Raw genomic sequence first — 7757 nt, forward strand, 5'->3', positions numbered from 1 at the left:
AATTTAAAAGTTAAAAAATTATTAAAAAAATTAAAAAATTTATAACTTATATCAAAAAGTTAAAAAAAAAAATTTCTCTTTACTTTTTGTACATCTTTTCGTAAAACGCACTATTTTTTTTTTAACTTTATATTTTAGTCAAAAAATTATTAAAATAGCATATTCCCAAACGAGACCAATTGGAGGTGTTGTTTGGATTTTATGAGCCTATCACGGAACTCACATCAATAATTTAAATCGTTTAATATGTAAATTTCATTGAGTATTTCATTACTATATAACTAATCACATTGGTCGGATATTAATAGTCACTTGATCATATCATATTTTTGTTAGCAATTTATTTTTAAAATCATATTGACACAAATTTGATCTAATGAATTAACTATTGATATCTGATCAACGCAATTTTTTGTAAGGATGAAGCACTCAATGAGCCTTACACATTGAAAAGTTCGGATTATCAATGTGGGTTTCGTGGTACGCCTATAGAGACTCAACAATACACTCTAATTCAATTTCAGGCTGAAGAGAAGTCTCTCTCAAAATAATTTGAAGGATGCTTCTAGCAAATAAAGAATAATTGACAAAAACTAAGGGAGGGGAGGGGAGAAATTATTTCTTTGATCCAATACATTTTAAAACTCTCATCACATCACCTAATTTAAAAATGTATTTTTACAAAGGAATTTGACTGAAATTTTGAGATTTTTTGAGGTTATTTTGGGATTTTATTAGCAGAAAAACAATTAGACTGAAATTTTATGAGCCAACAAACATTGTCCAAACATATTCAAATTTTAAGCTAAAAAACTTCAAAACAAAATAATACCAATCAAGGCTTAGTGTCTACAATTTTGGATTTGATAAAGTTGAAAATCTCAACTTCACAAGTAAAATTGTCATCTGGGATTAATTTATACTAATGTTAATGATCTGAACTGTTTATCTCATATGACAATTAGGTTGATCAAACATAAGTAATCACATAATGAAATTACATATATATTATAACATATGGATTTTTTATTCTTAAAAACCATATAGGCCACATAAATAAAAATATTCTAATAATATGATAATTGATGTTAGAACAACTTAATTATTTACATGAATTATTTATTCAGTTAGTTGTATAAAATGAGTGACTTAGTTCACCGAAATTAATCAAAATTAGTCCAATAATAAATCGATTTTATTGTAAAATTGAGATTTTCAATTTTAGCAAATTTGAATTCAAGCGTCTACTAGATAATAGTACTCCATTAAAGCATGCAAGCTTTCTTGCCTTTTTCTTTTTTTAAAGTTTAGAAGTCTACTTTTCTTTCTTTCTGAATTTTATTTATGGTTTATTTATTTTATTTCACTTGAATATATGTTAGACTGGTAACAACAACAACTAGAAGTTGAATGCTTAAAGGGTTGATTAGTAATAACTTGGCCAAAAATTTTGATATTAATTTAATTGTAGTTTTGTAGATAAATTCTAGGAACATCCACATAATTTTCATGGAAATTCGTCAGAGTCAAGTTGTAGTAATCTTCAATTCAACTTGAGGGACAATTGAACCATTCTCGTGATCGCCATTGCTTATGTCACTAATTACTTACTCTCCTTTCTCTAAATAACTATTGACGTACCGTAGCTTGCAAGCTTTCCAAACCCAATTATAAATAAATAATTAAAAAGGTAAATTATATCAATAGTTTTTACAATTTGTCACTTGTATTATTTTAGTCTTTTAATTAGCTCAATTTTGACTATTACTTTTAGATTTTACGTTAATTTAGCCTAATTGATAATGCGGTTAGGATTTTTAATAGAAATTTTTTACTTAATTGATTAAATTTATATTTTTGCTCTTAAAAGCATAACACATGCCTTTTATGTGTGCATCTACTATATAAAAAAAAAATGCTAAAAATTAGACTAATTTGAGACAAAATAAAAAAATCAATATCAAAATTGATTCAAACAAAATTATAGGGATTAAAATGATATAAGAGCTAAAATTTAGGAATTAATAGTGTAATATATCCTAAATAAAAATATATAAGTCTACGAGAGGAATTTTATGGGGAAAATATTAAAAACATATACTTTTCCATAGTTTTGTAATTATTTTTAAAAAGATAGACAGAAATGTAATTTCCCCAAATTTAAATGCTTGAGCTTTGGTTGGTTTGATGACGATGTATTTGCCTATGTGGAGTCTATTAGATGAGGAGGATGAGTTGGTGAAGTTGAATTGACAATTTGTTTGCCTTTTTATAATTGAAATTGAATATTGTGGAAAGTGAAATTTCAAAGTCATTGAACCTTCTTGCATTCTTCTGGGCTGACCCATTAGTTGACTTGGAAATTATGACCACAAAGAAAAGTATATTTGATGAGCCAAAAAAAAAAAAAAAAGAAAAGAAAAAGCCCCATTTTAATTCATTTGTACCCCTCGCACAATCACACACACACACATATACATATACTATTTAATTCATTAGTACCCCCTCACACAATCACACACACACATATATATATATATATATAGATATACGTGTATATATGTGTGGTGTCACTTTGGTAATACAATACATTATTACCTGTACAAGCAAACATTAAAATACATTAATATGTATATTAGTGTATTAGATGTAAGAGAGTCATGCATATGATAGATTGTGAGGATATGCTACGATGTACACTCTAAAAAGGTACATATAATATACTTTTCATAATTTTTTATTATAAAATTTTGTAATGTATAAAATCATAAAATGTTATAATTTCACCGTCCCTAACTTTAAAGTGCATGCCATAAATTTAATATTTATAATTTTATCATAAAGTACCGTAATATTCATCACAAATATTTATAAATTTTATATATTAATCAAAATCGAAACTTCCTTATCATCCCTATTGTTTTAAATTTCTTTCATTCATCAACCAGACACATATATCTGGTACAGGCTGATCAGGCATGCCATTTGCCTACCAAAGTCTTCCCCTTCCAAATTCCAATCACTTCAAACTCACCTCCACTAGGTGTAGGCCTCTGGGTTTTGGTTTGGGTAACAAACACTCTTCAACCACAAATTGAGCCCTTTTAAGTAAAATCACTTTGCATTAACCGAATTAGCTGTAAGTAAAATTACACCAACTTGGGTTAGCAATTTAAATGGAAATTTATATAAATAGATTTTAATGATATATAAATGGCTGAGTAATTATTGATTGATGAACACTTACATTTTGGGCCTCAACATCAAGTCTTAAGTGAATTGATTCGTTAATAGTAATCATTTAAATTTATGGTATTAATCTTTAAAGTAAATAAAAATAAAAGTAAAATGTACAAGTAATGCATTTGTTGTTGGTCTCTCAGCAACTTATGTCAAGTTTGAGAACTTGTAAAAAAGTCAAAATGTCAAAAAGTTACTTAAAAAGTTAAAAAGTTAACACTATTCGCCAAAAGTCAACAATTACGGCTGCATAACTCTCAATTCTAATTTTTCCTACAAATCAATTTTTACAATTTTTTATTACATATTTTTCCATAAAAAGTCAAAAAGTTAACCCAAACATCTATATTTTTAACCTCAATTTTTTAGTCCAAAAAGACAAAAAGTACACTTATTTAGGACACTCCAAACAACCCCTAATATGCGAACAAATAGTATGTGGAGCGTGGACGTACTTTAAATTAGGGGTGCAACTTGGGCGGGCTCAACCCGAGCCTAGCCCGAAATTTTTTAGGGCTTGGACAAAATATTTTCAAATTCGGTACGGGCTTGGGCAAAAATTCAGTAGCCCGAATTAAATTTGGGCGGGCTTGGGCAAAGACGTCAAACAACCCAAGCAACCCGAAGCCCGAATTATATATATATATATATATATATATAAAAATATTAAATATACATATAAATTATTAGTCATTACATGATATTAAAGTAATTTATATTATTAAATCATATTGAATATTTATTATATATACAAATAACATAAAATCTTACTTTTTTTTTTGTATTTTCACTAATAAATTGTAAGGATTACTATAGTAGCATCTCTCTCACATTATATAAATTATTTATTTTGATGGTATTAATAATTTTCTATAAATAAAAAAAAATTGTAAATAGAGTCAAATTTTAATAATTTAATAATGTAGCTACAAAAAAAAACCTAAATTTCATTTACAATTCGGGCAACTCGGGCAATTCGGGTTTAACTTGGGTCGGGCTTGGACAGACAACCTCGGGTTACAATTCGGGCTTGGGCTGGGCTTGGACAACCTCCCAACCCGACCGAACTCGTCCGAATTCCACCCCTACTTTAAATGGACCGGCTATTGGTCTCATGCCTTAAAAGGTGTTTTTGATCATCTTCAATTTTGATTTAGGCTAAGTTTGGCATGTGATCAAAAAGTTAAAAAGTCAAAAAGTTACTTAAAAAGTTAAAAAGTTATCACTATTCACCAAAAGTTTCTAATTCTAATTTTTCCCTACACACTAATTTATACAATTTTTTAATACACATTTTTTCATAAAAAGTCAAAAGGTTAACCCAAACAATAATATTTTTTTGCTCAACTTTTTAGTTCAAAAAGTCAAAAAGTGAATTTATTTAAGACATCCCAAACAACCCCTTAGAGTGGTTTATGTTTTCATCTTGTAATTTTTATTATTATCAATAAAATATTACCATTTTTCCCATAAAAAAACTTATAAAATTAGACTATTTGTTTTCAAAATCGTATCTCACCCATTCTTTGATTAGGATTATTGAATTAATTTTTAGTTTTTTTTTTTTTTGTAACCTAGAGCATCTCTAATTATTCACTAAATTCAAATTTGATAAATTAAAAAAAAAAAAAAAGACTATAAGTATGTTCTAATTGTTTCATCAAATATGTATAAAATCAAGGGAGACAATTTTTACACCAAAGATAAACCAAAGCCTCACCAAAGTCATATTTCTATTCAAATTTGATGAAATTTTATTTTAATTTTAGAAATAGTATTGATTGGGGGTGGATGATTTTCTCTCATTCAAAATGGTTAAAACAATTTTTTAAGGAAAAATAATATTTTTCAAAAACATTTGATGAAATTAAAAAGGTAAGGATTTAAGTGTTCCATATTAGATCAAATTTTTACTCAAATTTTATAATAATAATAATAATAATAATAATAATATAAAATAAATGAATTGAATCATTAAAGTAAAAAATGTGATGAGTTGACAAAGACAAGCGGCTCTAATAGTGAAAATGATTTACACTGGTTGGTTTCAGTTTTCAAAATTTATTTTTCAGAAAATTTTACTTTTTCATTTTTTGTATTTTTTTTTGTTTTCACTGAATTTTTTTAAATATTTTAAGTATTGTTTTTGTTAATTTTCAATTACACCTAACATAAATACACTTAAAAAGTATAATATTTGTGAAAAAAATCTTTAAAAAATTCACAAAGTACTAAAAATACAAAAAAATAAAATAAAATTTAGTACATTTTTCGTATTTCTATGTATTTATTAATTTTTTAAAATATTTTTTCACAAATATTTTACTATTTAGATACATCTAAGTTAGTGCATATAAAAAAGTAAAAAAAAAAATTACTTAAAATTTTACTAATATTTACTAAAAACAAAAAAAATACAAAAAATAAAAAATTTAATTTTCAAAAAATTAAATTTAAAAAATTAAAACCAAACACGCTTATTGTTTTTTACAATAAATTACAACATTAGAAAATGATGCCGACAAATTAAGATGTTCGAAAATCTAGAATATACAAAGGTTTCAAATCCTGCACTCTGAATCTACCAAATTTGTAGATTTAAAAATAGATGCATTGACCATTACTTGTAACAGCAAAGCAAATACATCCACACTGGTAGTGCATGTATTTTATATTTTGCTTTGTAAAAGCTTGAAGCATCCAACGCATTCGATTGTTAATAAAAGAAAGAATTAATGGGGGTATCACATTTATTTGACCATAATTACACTACACCACCATTACTAAGGTGTAAATTCATAAATGTGTGTGAACTGATTGCTGTGAACATTTGTTTCTATTATTACCTTAAAAAAGAACATTTGTGTCCTATTCAAAACAAAGCAAAGGCTCATAATTAAATGTAAATTTCGTATCACCGTGGAACGGATCATATAAAGAGGAAAAAGAACATTTGTGTCCTATTCAAAACAAAGCAAAGGCTCATAATTAAATGTAAATTTCGTATCACCGTGGACCGGATCATATAAAGAGGTGAGCCCACATTTTTCTCTCTATCTGTCTTTATTCTCTCTTTCACGTCATTAAGAGTAGATTAAGATTGTTATATTGGTGGAATATAGCAAGTTTGTTATGAGAAAATACACTACAGTATAATTTGTCAAAAAAAAAAAAATCAATTTGATGGTGATAATACAGCGTGTTCTAGATGGAACGGGTCGGACTGATCCACGCTCCCCAAACCAATGTCCGAGGTATCAAGCCCACAGAGAAACCTGCACAAGAGTTCAATGGGAAACGGGGAGTCCCCCAGCGAACCCTTCGACGAGCAAGTTAGAAAGAGAGATGGAGTGTAGAGAGAGATTAGTGATAGAAAGCTTAACTTTCTTCTTGTTTTCGACGTCTGCTTATATCATCTGGTAATCATTTCGTTGTCCCTTCCGACCGATCATCTTGGCCGAAAGTCTATGCTCTAACTTGCCTTGTTCATAGTGAGGCTGTTCTGTCTCGACGGGGAGGGATTATCGCAATAAATGCTATAAGGGACTTCATTAATGGCTGATATACAGTGCAATAACTTTGTAAGATCTTTGTCTGCTTATATGACTTGTACTTCTCTTGCCACGTGTTTAGATGTCATTGGTTCTTAATGCCATGTTGAGCTCCAGCAACGCTGGCCTTTAATATTTGAATTATGTGTTGGGCCCTAAGTGGTGGGCTATAACCTTTATGGGCTTACCCATGTCAGTAGTCCCCCATTTCCCAGTGCAACTTTAGTCCAACGAAGGGAATAATGAAGAAAACGAAGGTTGTGAAAGACCGGAGGGGTAAAGACCGACCGATAGGTGGGCCAACGACGATGGATGGCCAAATGGAGGGACTGATCATGAAGAGGGCCAACCGAAAAGGGTGACCGAGTGAAGGGACCGACCATGAAGAGGGCCGACCGCGAAGGGTGACTGGGTGGAGGGGCCGACCATGAAGAGGGCCGACCGCGAAGGGTGACCAAGTGGAGGGTCCGACCATGAGGAGAGCCGACTGCGAAGGGTGACCGAGTGGAGAGGCAAGTGGCGGCGTGCGTGGCTCGAGGAGTGGTTGGGCACGTGGTGATTTGAAGTGGAAAAGACAGGGTAGGAGAAGGGGGCAGTGGATCGTGGTCGTACACGTGGCGGAATCCCGTGATGAGGGAGGTTAGGCGTTGGGCCAGAAACGAAAGGGTAGGTTAATATAGGGTATAGAAAAGGCTGTTTTGGCAAATTTTTTGAAAATTTTCCAAGCTGGCTAAATTTAATTGTGACTCTTGAAATACAGACAAGCCTTGGGCTTTTGTATTATCCGTTTTACCTATCTTTTTGCAAAAAATCAAAACGTTCCAGAAGTAAACTCTTTTTGTGTCGAGTGATACGCTTTTGCAACACTTCGTGAACTATCTTGCACTAGCGCCTGAAGCGATACGCAGGTATACCAGAGAGATGGCTCGAGAGGATGTGCCCACCGTGAGACTAGATGCATTGGGT

The sequence above is a fragment of the Camellia sinensis genome, chromosome 14 (genome assembly GCF_055761805.1).
Source record: "Camellia sinensis isolate YWXY chromosome 14, ASM5576180v1, whole genome shotgun sequence".
NCBI lineage: Eukaryota > Viridiplantae > Streptophyta > Magnoliopsida > Ericales > Theaceae > Camellia > Camellia sinensis.